The following is a 14,624-nucleotide window of genomic DNA, read 5'->3' as shown; positions in this document are numbered from 1 at the left end:
CTGCCATCCCCAGACGCGGGGGTAGGAGGGTGAGGCCCAAGGAGCCGGCAGGGAGAGCCAGGCTAGGGCTGGCTTCTTGAAGCACGTGTGAAGCCAACAGCTCTGGAAGCATTGTTCTGGACGGAGTCCCGGGCAAGCACCAGCCCAGTAAATAGGAGTATTGTAATTACTTGTTTACATGTCAGTCTCCTCTGCTAGACCGTGGGTTCCTGAAGGGCTGGGACGGCCGTCACCTAGCCCCTGGCTCCCGGCATTTGGCATGGGCCAGCTGGCAGAGGAGCCACTCGGACAGTGGCCCTACAAGACATCTTCTGAGGCCATGTGTAAATAGCCTATTGTTTAGAGGGACTGAGAAGGTTACGTAAAATCTTGGCTAAGTTAACATGTGCCCGGGTGGCAGAGGTGGAACAGGGAACTTGCATTCTCTGCAGCCCAGCACTGCACTAGAAGCTGTGTAGTGGGTTAAATAGTGTCCTCCAGAAATTCATGTCCTCCAGGAACCTCGGGATGGGAACTTATTTGGAAATAGGGTCTTGACAGATGAAAAAGGTAAGGATGAGGTCATACTGGATTAGAGTGGGCGCTAACCCAATGAAGGTGTCTTTATAAGAGACAGAAAAGGACCACCAGAGACACGGAGAGAAGCCCCCATGAAAACAATGCAGATATGGCAGTGATGCCATCAGAAGCTGGAAGAGACAGGGAAGGATCCTCCCCTAGAAACTTCCAAGGAAGCATGGCCCTGCTGACACCTTAATTTCAGACTTCTAGCTTCCAGAACTGTGAGAGAACAAATTTTTGTTGTGTGAAGCCACCAAGCTGGTAGCAATTTGTTGAGGCGGCCTCGAGAAACTGATGCAAGCTGTACGTCCTGGTGGAGTTTAGTGCTTACAACAATGCTGAGAGGGGGATACTACCTCTCCTGACTTACAGGTGAGCAAAGGAGGATTCCAAGTAGTGAGTGTCACTCAAGTCGACATGGCCAGGAACAGGAATCAAAGAGTCATCGCTTTCCTGCCCAGTCAAAAACAATTCCAAACAAGGGGGAAAAGAACCCTGCAATGCAGCAAGGCGCGTGGATGGAATACAGCCTAGAGATGGGAGCTCTCTAGACGCCCGTCAGAAACGCGCAGCACTGACAATTATAAACCAGGCAGATACGCTTCTCAGGGTAACGCTGGCCAAGGCATTTCCACAGGACTGCAGTGTTTATAAGGGAAAGCCTCACCTTTTCAACTACAAAGACCTAGAGAGACAGAACACGTAATCAAAAGGAGCACATGAAAGGGAGAGACACATATGCTAACCATAATGTGCTATTTCTACTTAGAGAAGAAGAAAAAATCATCTACATTTTTCAAGAGTCAACGTCTCATGATTCTGTTTCAAGATAATAGTAAAAAGCTACTTGCATCTGACACAGGCATGTTAAGAACTTACGAAGGCAAGAACATAATAAGGGAGACATTAAAAAAAAACTTTTCTACATTCTCATTCTTCTCGGCACTTCCTTTGAAGAGTATTTAAAGTGGCTTGGAACACGGGAAAATATGGTCTTCCATATTTGGAATTCCTCTTTTTCTTTTACACAATAGAAAATGCTTAAAACTATAAGTGACATCTGTACTTGCCCCCGAGGTTGTCTTTAAAGATGGTAAAGCTCCTGAAATATAATGGGTGAAAAAAAGACAAAATAATCCCAGTGTCAAAGAACTTGCTTCTCTGTCTCCCCATATGCACATGAAATTGGAGAATCCCCTGTTTAGCATTCAGGATAATGGGATGGTGGACCGTAGCACTGGTTAATTTAAATCCCAGCTCCCTGACATAGGCAACCGGAAAAGACTTTTATTTTTAAATATCTATTTAGGGACTTCCCTGGTGGTGCGGTGGTTAAGAGTCTGCCTGCCAATGCTGGGGACACGGGTTTGATCCCTGGCCCAGGAAGATCCCACATGCCGCAGAGCAATTAACCCCATGTGCCACAACTACTGAGCCTGCGCTTTAGAGCCCACGAGCCACAACTACAGAGCCCACGTGCCACAACTACTGAAGCCTGTGCTCCTAGAGCCCGTGCTCCGCAACAGGAGAGGCCACTGCAATGAGAAGCCCACGCACCGCAGCAAGGAGTAGCCCCCGCTCGCCGCAACTAAAGGAAGCCTGCGCACAGCAACGAAGACCCAACGCAACCATAAATAAATAAATGTTTTTAAAAAATGATTTTTAAAATAAATATCTATTTAAATTGCAACTCTGCATATGCCGGACATTTCTTTCTCCTCATCTCATGTTTTACGCCATCTCCCATGTCTTTCATGGAACTTTCCTTGGATGGAGGAGCATTAACAGTGGAGGACCATCATGCAACAGGAGAAAGAACACGGTTTGGAGAGGAGGCTTGCCAGATTTCGGTTGCCACTTAAATTTGAATTTAGTATAAACAACAAATAATTTTAAGTATAAGTGCATGCAAAATAATGCAAGGGACTTATGCCTAAAAGAGTTGTTTCTTGTCTGTCTGAAATTCATATTTAACTGGGCGTCCTCTATTTTTATTTGCTAAATCTGACAGCCCTAGTTGGGGATCGGCCAGACCTGGATTTGCATGCCAGTCCTGCTGCTAATTAGCTATACAAACTGGGGCAGGGTAGCTGCCTCTCTAGAGTCAGCCGCCTTTGCTGTATAATGTGGATGATTCCTCACCACCTACAGCGTGACGCCCCAGTCATCACGACAGGGCTGCCAGGGGCCCCACAATCAGTCCTTCCAGCTGCATCCCTTACTGTCCATGCTTTATAGTCTTCCATTTACAAGATGTTTATGGTTCTCTTACTTCTGTGTTTTTTTTTTTTTTTTTTGGCGGTACGCAGGCCTCTCACTGTTGTGGCCTCTCCCGTTGCGGAGCACAGGCTCCGGACGCGCAGGCTCAGCGGCCATGGCTCATGGGCCCAGCCGCTCCGCGGCATGTGAGATCTTCCCGGACCGGGGCACAAACCCGCGTCCCCTGCATCAGCAGGCGGACTCTCAACCACTGCGCCACCAGGGAAGCCCCAACTTCTGTGTTTTTGTTCATGGGGTTACTTTGCCTAGAATCGTTCCCGTGCCCCAGTGCATGCATACACACACACACACACACACACACACACACACACACACACACACACACCCCCCCCATACATCCCACTACATTCCCACCCTTTGCTGGGCTATCTTTTTTTTTTTGTTTTTTGGCTGTGTTGGGTCTTCGTTGCTGAGCGCGGGCTTTCTCTAGCTGCAGCAAGCGGGGCTACTCTTCATTGCGGTGCGTGGGCTTCTCATTGCAGTGGCTTCTCTTGTTGTGGAGCACGGGGTCTAGGTGCGCGGGCTTCAGTAGTTACAGCACGTGGGCTCAGTAGTTGCGGCCACAGGCCCTAGGGCACACAAGCTTCAGTAGTCGTGGCGCACGGACTTAGTTGCTCCGCAGCATGTGGGATCTCCAGACCACCTATCGAACCCATGTCTCCTGCACTGGCAGGCAGCTTCTTAACCACTGCGCCACCAGGGAATTCCCTGGGCTACCTTCTGTTCACCCTTTAGGCCTGGCTATGGCCTCAATTCCTCCAGGGAGTCTCCCCAGCTTCACTCTCCCACCCCCCTTCCCCAGTGGGTAGGGATTGCTCCTGCACTTTCCCACAATCCCTGTGCTCACCTCATGGTTCTCAATTACACTCCTCTTCGGGGGTCTTTATTCCTCATCAAACCATGGGCTCTTTGTGAGTTCCCTTTGCTTCACCCCAAACCAGCAATCCTGGGCAGGAAATCTCAATGGCTTGTCCCCAAGCCCACAAAAACACCCCAGGTGTCTCTGTAATTACAGACACGAGTCTAGCTTTCAGGTCATAAAAGTACTCATCCTATTTTACATATTTTCCTCATTTTTCTCATGCTGTTTTACCTGAATCCTACAAGCTACCCAATACAAATCTAGGCAAGATAGACTGTATAATATACACATCCCGGTGCTAAATGCAAATGCAGGGTCCCTTGTTCAAAAATTATCAAGAATTTCAAGATGACAAGAGCAGAGACTTAAACTAAGTGTGGGCCCCTTCTAAGCACGGGGCAGCTACACGGGTCACAAGGCCACAAAGCCAGCCTGATTCCACGCTTCCTCAGTTCTGCCCACCTGGGCATCTGGTGTGTCCTTCACCCAATACCTGCAAGATTCAGCCTCCTGCCTCTACCCCTAGAGTTTCACAGAGAAACCTCTGGGACCTGGCTCTTCCAGCATCCTGTGGACCATTAGGGAACCTCTCTCTATCCAGGGGTTCACAGTGAATGAGCACTTAGTGTTTGAGGGTCATCGTAAATAGAGAAACCAAACACTTGGGTCAACAGTTTCAAATTCTATTGGATCAATGAGAACACGGTCAGGTACAAAGGCAGCAGTAAAAGAGACCAAGGGACAAACAGCCTTGACTGGCTGCTCACATTCAACCAGAATCCCAGGGCCAAGAGCAGCAGAAGCCAGTGTGGGTGGACTTCATCCAATCCAGCGAGGCCTGAATAGAATAAAAGGCCGAGTGAGAAAGACGTCTTTCTGCTGGACTGTCTTCGAGCTGGGACATCTGTCTTCTCCTGCCTTCAGTCTCAGACTCTGACTGGAACTTATAGCATCAGTTCTTCTGAGTCTTGATTTCTCAGCCTCCATAATCACATGAGCACCAATAGGGGTGTTTCTATGTAGAGAGCTATCTGTAGGTTTGTATCATCCAGAAACAGACACACCCAGAATAATATTTAGCCAAATATCTGGACACCCCTGGCACAATCAAGTTGACAACATAAAATTAACCATCCACAGGGAGAAATCAAGGCAGAATTCCAAGATTGCCCCAGATTCCTGCCCCCTGGTATACACAGCCAGCAAAATCCCTCCCCTTGAAGTGGTGGGACCAGAGAATACGAAGAGCTGTCACTCCCTTGAGTCAATTATGTTACATAGCAAAGGAGTCGCTCCTATAATTAAATCGCTCTATATAAGACTCTGTCTTAGCAGACTGGAGGAAGGGACTTGCTTTTGCTGAACGCTGGCCTAGAAGAAGTGAGCTGCCATGTTTTAGGTGGGTCTATGAGGAGGCTGCATGGCAAGGCACTCACTGCAGGTGGCCTTTATCTGACAGCCGGCAAGAAAGCAGAGACCTTAGTCCTGCAACCACAAGGAGCTGAATTCTACCAACAGCCCCATGAGCTTGGGCGAGAACCCTGAGCTCAGGAAGAGAAGGAGCCCAGTGGACACCTTGACTGCAGCCTTGGGAGACCCTGAGCAGAGGACTCCGTTAAGGCATGCCCAGTATCCTGACCCACAGCAACTGCAAGACGGGTGCTGTTTTAACGGCTAAATGTATGGTGATCTGTTACGCAGCAGTAGAAAATGAATACAATGGCAAACAACATTTCTAACGCGAGAGGACTCTGAGGCGTCCTGTTTCCCAAACCTCAGCTTTTGCAGTCTGTCTTCCCAACACCCGCCACATGCACCTTCCCCCGGGGGCTGCACCCGTGATCGACAAGGGCTGCATATGAGGAACACCTGAGAGCTGCTTGCTACGGTCTCCTTTTCTGCAGCAAAATCCAGAAAATCAAAACCTGGTGTGCTAGCTGTGGGGTTTTTTTTAACCTACTATTTATACTTTAATAGCTATTAAAGTGAGGAAGAGCTTACTGTGTCACCCCTAATGTCACAGTGTATTTCCCCCCTGGTATGAGCCCCATATTCCAGAAGACACTGCACTATAGGTTAACACCGCTGCCTCCAGCAGCTCCTGGGAGGGTCTTCAGTGGCCTCCCCCAGGCACACCCCAGGCCTTGTCACAGCTGTCAGGGAAAGAGGCATTCATTGTTTTCTGCTAAATTGTGACAAATGGAATCACAAATAGGGTCACTCCAGCATCTGTCCGTCCTTCCAAGTTTTTTGTCACCCACAGTAGAATGTTCATCACGGCAGTTCTTTGTCACTTTACAAACTTACCCATCTAACAACCTGAGAGCAAAACCAGAAGCTGTGTGCCCTGCACTAATTTGTAACTTTCCAAGGCGTGAATTTTAATTTGTACACCTTCAGGCTGGCGAGGGGTCTTAGCAGACCTCTCTGCATTCATATCTGTGGCCTGTTTTCTGCTCATCACATTAAAAACTTCAAGAAAAATGACACTGAAAAGGAATGCTTGTGATGGAATTTTTAACAGTGTATGTGTATAAAAAATGAGAATATTGAAGAAATAGCAGAAAACAGACTTTCTAAAGGATCTGAAGGGGCAGAGTGGACCACTCCAGTTTTTGCCATTCACCTCCCATTCACTTTCTGGCAACAGTCCCGATTTCTTCAGGACATGCAGTCTTTCCCCACTCCCAGCCTATGCACTTTCAGGTGAGGTTGACTCTACCCACGCACCAAGCCTGGGCAGGTGACTAAGGCCTAAATCAAAGCACCACATTCCTTGGGGATCACACAGCCCAAATAGAGCCAATGGAAACAATGGGTCTTGCTGGGACCTTTAAGGGAACTTACCCTTTTAGTGCTGGACTTGAATAATGGAGTCTGTGGGCCTGAAACTGATGGCAGCATTTTTGCTGCCACTTGGAGCCTGAAGTCAACTCTAAGAAGAGCAGAACCGAGTGATGGAGAGGGACTAGGACGTAGTAACATCACTGAGCCCTGGACCAAGCCGTATCTGAAGCTTACATTTCCCGTCTTTTACTTACTGGGCCAATAGATTCTTTTCGTTGATTTTTCACATCGATTTGCAACCAAAAGATCCCTTAGTAGGACAAAAATTCCCTTCAATTTTTTAGTAATGCTTTATTGCTTTTTATGGGCCTATCATTGATTTATGAATATGGGATTAATCAAGGTCTCAGGACATATCATTCATGAACATTGGAGCTGACTATTCTTTCAGAGAATTAGTCACTGTTCCCTTGATGTGTTCTTTACTAATTAACAATTACTCAGTTATGAATGCTTCCAGCCACAAGTAACAGAATATCCAACTGAGAGTGGCTTAAACCATTAGTCTCCCACAACAACTGGGCTGCAGGTTAGCCTTCCCAGGGATGGTTAGGTAACTCAATAATGCCACCAGAGACCCCAGATCTTTCTGTCCTTCCTCTGCCTGCCATCCTCACATGTTGGTGAGTCTCCCCTCATAGTCGCAAGATGACTGCTGCAGCACCAGACATCATATCCTCGCATGACAGTGTCCCATCCATGCAAGAAGGAAGAAGCCAGGAGAAAAGGGCTTTCTCCTCATAATGCTCTCTGCCTCTTATCAGGAAGGCAAATATTTCCCAAAATCACTCACAAAACCCCCATTGTTGTCCAGGACTGGGTTACATGTTTCCCCATAAACCACTCACCAGTAAAGGAGGATGGAATTTCCATGGCTGGCCAAGCTTATCAAGGAAAAAGGGAGATTAGCTCTTGGGAGGCATCTACCACCAAGGACTCATTAATCTACCTTCACAGAACCAAGACTAACATTAACTTATAAGAAGAAAAAACACCAGGCAGGTAAATTCCAATTTTACCCAAGCCAAGGTCAGCGTTCTTCTTTGCCCTTAAAATAAGATCAGCATAAGCCGGAGGGAAAGGCACCAACGTTAAAATCTATATTTGGATCCCCTGGGGCTGGGCCCATCCTGTGGCAACTTCATCTGCCCCCTGGCAATGAATTCTAAAAATATAGACCTTTGACAGTCATGTATTTTAAATAGCAAACTCCACATATATAATCTCCACTCCTTCCTTGCTACAAATTAAATTTTCATGATGAGGAAGGAATGACAGATATATTTTGCTTTAGCAGAACAAGTGAAGGTGACATTTTGAATCTCGGAGCTCATGTTTCCTAGCTGCGTGGCCTTGGGCAAGCTGGTCCCCTTCTCCATGCCTCAGTTTTCTCACCTGAACTAGGGAGGTTTTAATAATAACTACCTCATACGGGAGAGTTGCGAACCCACAGGCAATTTGGTCATTCCCAATAATGAGCTTCTTTGGGGAGAATGTCAGTAGTCTCTAACAATTAGATGTAAATGGGGCCAGGGTCTCCTCCCCATAACCTCCCTTCTAGGTTACAATGAAAGTTAGTTTCAGACTGATTGTGCCCCAGATATAAACAGAGCAAAGTGGCACAAAAACAGTCACACAGCTCTTCTGAAAACTCGAGGAAGTCTCAGCTGTCTTCTTTTCAGGTGCTTCAGTCGCACTTGCATGAAAGGTCAATGTCATTCAAGGTCAATGTCCAAGGCCAACCCTTAGATGCCGACAGTAAGACTCCTCCAAAGCACTAGCTGGACTGGGCCGGCTCAGAATCAAGCTCGGGTCATCATTCCAAAGGGCGTAGACTGTTTGTTGGACCCCCGGTATATTCCTCTACCTGCTTGTACAGTAGGGAAGTCCTGGTTTCATACTGCAGGCCAGTCTCACACATAACTCACCAATGGAAAGCAATTTCCCTCATCTGTTATGCTATTAACAAAAGCCCCTGGGTTTGTACGTAAAGGTAACTAAAGCCTGCAGTACCTACCTGCAGAGAGCACCCCTGGGAATAATGTTTCAAATACGGATCACCTCTGGGTGTTTCTTCCCAAGTGGAACGATTGATTGCTCCTAGAGCGTGGGTAGTAACTACCTAATCCACACATTCACGTCTAATAGTCTAGGCTGAAGTATTTTGAACTGTGTTAAGACCACAAACAAGGAGAATTACTAGGTAATGAAACAGCCAGCACATGGACAGGAAGAGAGAAAGCAGGAAGCCAGCCCCTTCTTTTCCATCCTCCCATTACTATCCTAGAATCCAGCTGAAGCCCTCTTCTTCTTGCCATTTCCTATGTCTGAAACAGCAGCATTAATTATTTGTTCCTCTTCCTCCTTGAAAGCCATCTCAGACTCCCTTAGTTTCTCATTCAAGACTCTCCACAATCTGATCCAATCCTGTCTCTCCAACTCCATCTCCCACTACCCACATCAACCAGAGAGCTAAGTGTGCCTTTGCTGGTATCGTGTCCTTTAACCAGGGTGCCATCCCCACTCCCACATCAGAAGCCTGCCTAGCCTTCAGATGCCACCTCTTCCACGGAGCCTTCCATGATCCCACAGCCAAGTCAGTGCTGAGAGTGCAGGGCCTGAAGGAAGACTGCCTGCAATTAATCCTGGGTCCTAACACATAGCTGCTGAATGACTTTACCTCTCTGGCCTTCAATGTCCTCATCTGTAACATGGACGTGATGAAAATACCTACTCCACAGACTCACTGGGGGTTCCTATGAGATAATACATGTAAAATGCTTCACGTAGTCGCTGGCACATAGTAAGAGGCCAGGACATGTTGAGGATTACTGAAAACAAAAGGCAAAAGCAAATCCCTGTCCCTTCTCACTCGAGGGAATTGTCACTGCTGGCTTGTGCTCCTGACCCTCTCCTCTTCCCTTCTCTCTCTCAACAGATGATATCTTTGTCATCTTATTGAACGTGAGGTTTTCTCAACTCATAAGTAAATCAGAAATGAAATGTACAAACTTTCAGTTGCAAAATAAATGAGTCACAGTATGAAAAACAATTAAATTCCCCACAGTGTGGGGAATATAATCAATAATTAATATCTTTGTATGGTGACAGATCATAACTAGACTTATCACAAAAAGTGAAAAGAAAGGAAATGTATAGTTATAAATAAAAATAATCCCAATGGAATCATCAAGACTCTCATGATCAAAACACATTTTAGGCCTTCCTCTCTTTTCATGACCCATCCAATAAAAATACACACTTCGAGGGCTTCCCTGGTGGCGCAGTGGTTGAGAATCTGCCTGCTAATGCAGGGGACACGGGTTCGAGCCCCGGTCTGGGAAGCCACATGCCGCGGAGCGGCTGGGCCCGTGAGCCACACACTGAGCCCGCGCATCTGGAGCCTGTGCTCCGCAACAAGAGAGGCTGCGATAGTGAGAGGCCCGTGCACTGCGATGAAGAGTGGCCCCCACTTGCCACAACTCGAGAAAGCCCTCGCACAGGAACGAAGACCCAATACAGCCAAAAATAAAAAATTAATTAATTAAAAAAATATATATATATATACCCTTTGAAAGTTCACCTATGCCCCCTTGCAGGAAGTGGCTTTCCACTCTGACCAGCCTGAGGCCGTACAGGATGGTGGTAAAGGCCACAGATGCTAGGACCAGACTGCTGGGCGCAGATCCAGCACCTACCCACTGCGTGCCTCAGCTTCCTCATCTCTCAACTGGAGACAATGGTAGAAGAAGTTTAAATGAGATGGCAAGTGCTTGTAAAGCTCTTGGAAGCACCCCTGGCTGGAGCAGCAGGGTACTCCATAGAGCTCCTGCCGTTATCATCCACAGAAGCATCTCTTACAGTCAAGGCAAGTACAACATGCAATGGAGAGAAGGTTCTAGAGAAGGACTTGGGGGGCACCTGGGACAAAGTTTTATCTTGGGCACCAGCTTGCTCTGTGTCCTGGAACAAGTCACCTTGGCCCGCAGTTTCCTCATCTCTAATCCAAGAAAATTGAAATAAATGATATGAAAAGTCTACCTAGACCTAAACGTCTACTCCCATGTGTCCAGAACTGTGGAGGGTCTGAGATTTTTGCCCTACTTGCAAGCTAACCCACGAGCCTGCCGCAGGTTCATGAGTGTTGGAGGAACACACAAGACTCCCAGGTCAGAGACCGAGGACGTTATTGCTCACAGCGCGGCAGGCAGTATGAGCTTCATTTTCGTAATGGTCTACGAGCAACTCTGCCCGAACTTTGAGGTAGACATTATTTTACTGGACAGCAAACAAACTTACCTTCTGCTCCAGAGGAACACATTATCTCTATATTCCAAGTCTGTTCGCCAGACAAACATCCTTGAAAAGAGGGTCTGGGACAAAAGCCCTCAGAGCCTCTGCTCACCAGACGTGCAGAAACAGCAGAAACCCATGGAGAATGTATCAGTTTCTTCCTACCTCCCCTCAAGCTTGACAATTCAGTTGAACTCCTCATCCTGCCCTCAAAATAGCTGCTCTTAACATTTATGTTTCTCCTGATGGTGAGACCACTCACCCTCTATCTCCTCCCTTCCCACTATCTCCACCTGCATGGACTGCTGTGACCTCTCTCCTGAAACCTGTACGTTTATCATGGTCTCTCTTTTCAAGAGCACAGCTCTGTGTCTGCCCCTGATGAAAAACTGCCCATGCCTCCCCACTGCCTCCTGGCCTAAGTTCCAACTCCTTCCAGATATGACATTCCTTATTAAATAATGAGTATCTTGAAACCAGGTCTTATCTATTTTTCCAGCACTTAGAAATAAATATACACAGAATAAACTGCCTAAGGGGACTCCAAGCCTTCCAGTCTTTAGATTCAAAAGATGTAAATGTCCGCTAAGCATGGGACATAATATTAGAGGAAAATAACAAGCAGGAATAAGCTATTAAACAGCAGAGTTTCCTTTTTAATGTTTCTTTAAAGATTTTTATAGGGGTGGGGAAATGGAGGTGTGGGTGTTTGTATTTGAGGGTTTTGATCATTTATCTATTCATTAGCTACAGAAAACTTTGTCCAATCAGAATCTGCCTCAAACACCCCAAATGCAGGGCTGCTCCATGGAAGGATCAAGGGACCCACCCAGGGCGTCCCCTTTCCCATGGCTGCTGGGAGGGGAGAGGGCTGCTCCGTGGTACTCTGAGGCCCAAAGAGTTGAAACCCTACACTCAAAGGAAAGGCGCCTCATAAGTGGACCAAACATAGCGTTCTCGGTCTGACAAGTACGACTGTACTTTTCGGGGTAAAGAGGACAGAACATTTCAATTCAGGTCTGGTCTTTAAAAAAAAAATGCAAGACATATGGAGCAAGGATAAGGAGCTCCAAGGGAAGAAACAGCCATTCCTTTCTAAGCAATCTTCACTGGCTACAAGAGGGATGACCCCGTGACCCCTGTTGATCCTGTTACCCGGGGTCAGCACACACCTCATTAAAAAAGAGTCAATTTCAAATAATGGGCACTTTCCCCTAAAGACCCAATATTCTTTTGCCATTCCTATTGTGTGTTGTTCAGAATCCTTTGGGCTTACTGGAATTTCCCTGAAACGTTTCCGATGCCTCAGGCATCATTTTTAAAACATTAGAATTTTAAATCACAGCTTCGGGAGAGAGTGGCCTGTATCTGGCTCTCCGCCCTGGCCCTAGTCTCATGCCACCTAAAACAGCTTGGCCTGCCATCCTGAAGCAAGCTGTCAACTCTCATCTGAGGAAGGACAACCAGATCAGCCGCCCTCCCTCCCCTTTCACCCCACATCAAAGCCACAGAAATGACTGCCTGCGTTGTTGAAGCAGAGCTGGGCCGGAGCTGGCTTATGAAGGCTCATGAGAACCCATTCTGCGCGTCTCTTCCCAAATCCGTGCTCAGTGACATCACATGGGAAGCTTGAACACAGTGTGAGTATTTACACCGAGGAAATCAGCAAACACTACAGACCAGAACTTGCCTCTGCCCCTCCCCCAGAGCCACTGGTTAAACATTTACCAGCACACCACTGTTTATTTGACAACTAGCCACAGCCCTTTTTCATCTCTGCTTCATCAGCACCGATAAAGAGAAGCTCGAACGGCCCCTGATTTCTGCTGTGCTGCAGTTACAGTAAAACCTTCATGAATTCCACCAAATTAAAGAAGCATGACCTCTCCTGTTGAGAGCTCCGACCGCCTTCCTTTTATCAAGCTCTGTCCTCTAGAACCATCTCTCATTTCATCCATTAAGGCATTTCCTAAGCCTTTCCCCTCAAAATGCGCAATAAAACAAACTGGTCTTTATTGCTGTCTCTCTCCAGGCCCTCTTGAAATTACATTTTCCAGTCTATAGCAATCTCCTCCGCCCCGAGGAAGCCTGGGAGAGGAGCGCCAGGTCTGATCAAGTTTCACTCTATATTTTCATTTGCAGTCTTGCATGGACTCCCATTCAAGAACTACTTTGCTTTCCTTCTGCTAAAAATCCTCAAGCTGTTGGACGGGCTTGCCTCGGGCCCACCGGGGGGTTACCCTGCTTGATGGGTTCCCCGACTCTGCAGCGCCTTTTGGGTATCAGGGAGGCACTCTCTGCAAAGCAGTGCCGCTGATTTGTGCAAATCAAGGACACTGAACAAGCTCTGCCGTGTCCCTAAAGGTCGTGGTCTATCCCTGGGACTGTGCCAGGACAATGTGCCTTCTTCCTCGTCGCAGAGAAAGAAAAGCACCAAGTAGTAAACAGACAGGAAGCCACCCCCACGAGCACTAAGCTGATTGTCATTAGCACCTTGAACACGCCTTCCAGAAAGCCTCGGTCCCACCACCCCAGTTGGTACACCGGTTCCACCTGTAACCAGGGCTTACCTGGAAGCTGGACATCCCCTTCTGCCTGTTGCCATGAACTTCAGCAATCCACCTGGCTGCTAGGAAGCAAAGTTGTCCTCAGCCCCCAGCAGCTCCTCTCCACAGCCCCTCACTTGTGCTGTCTGATAGCTACTAGGTGTCAGCTTATAACGGCTTGAGCACCTGCCTCTCAATGAGAAACTCCTGATGACCAAAAATCTTTCACAGGGCTTCCCGGGTGGCGCAGTGGTTGAGAGTCCGCCTGCCCATGCAGGGGACGTGGGTTCGTGCCCCGGTCCGGGAAGATCCCACATGCCGCGGAGCGGCTGGGCCCGTGAGCCATGGCCGCTGCGCCTGCGCGTCCGGAGCCTGTGCTCCGCAACCGGAGAGGCCACGGAAGTGAGAGGCCCGCGGACCACAAAAAAAAAAAAAAAAAAATCTTTCACAGCCCATAGGAGTGGAGATAAGCTGGTGGACTTTGGTCACTGTGACAGGCTGGTGGGATGGAGAAAAGGGGATAGATGGAGGCGATGGAGCCCTCGCCACTCCTCAAATCACGCAACGTAAGTAACAACCTTCTCCAGCTCCACGTGGGACCCACCCCTGTGAAGGACTCCATGTGGTGAGAATTATTTACATCCCAGCAGGCAGGGCATGGAGCGTGCACTTCAGCTCATCAGAGGCCACGTTTCGCCATGCTTTGGGGTCAGAAGAGAACCCCTAGGACTGGCTTCTTTGACATTTTCCCGACCAGCAGGTTGAGGGTCAGGCCAGCCTTGACCTCGCTTCTGATGGGTGTGGGCAGAGGTAGCGGGAGCTGAAGTGGAGAGGCGGGGCACGCGCGTGCACACGCATAGGTGTGGAGATGTGTGTGAGTGTGCACCGATGTGCTCAGGAGCTGAGGCAGGGAGCACGTGGGCAGGCGTGATCCGACAGGGGCTGAGCTGATGGGTGGATGCAGACAGACAGAAGGTCACTCACTCCCCCGTGAATCATCAGAAGTCCCAACTGCGTCACCAACCGAAAGACGGTAGAAACCTCTAATACGGCGAAAGCCACGGCAAAATTACCCTCAGCCTTGCTGGAAACCAGCTTTTCAGTAAAACCTCATGTACTTATTTGTCTCTGAACGCTATCCAGCCCCATTTTTTCCATTCAAAGAACTTTCAAATCATTTCCTTTTGCAAACATCGTTTGAATGGGTGCATAGTGTAGATATTGTGCTGGTGGTC

This window comes from Stenella coeruleoalba (genome assembly GCF_951394435.1).
Source record: "Stenella coeruleoalba genome assembly, chromosome: 16".
NCBI lineage: Eukaryota > Metazoa > Chordata > Mammalia > Artiodactyla > Delphinidae > Stenella > Stenella coeruleoalba.
This window is presented reverse-complemented; position numbering follows the sequence as displayed.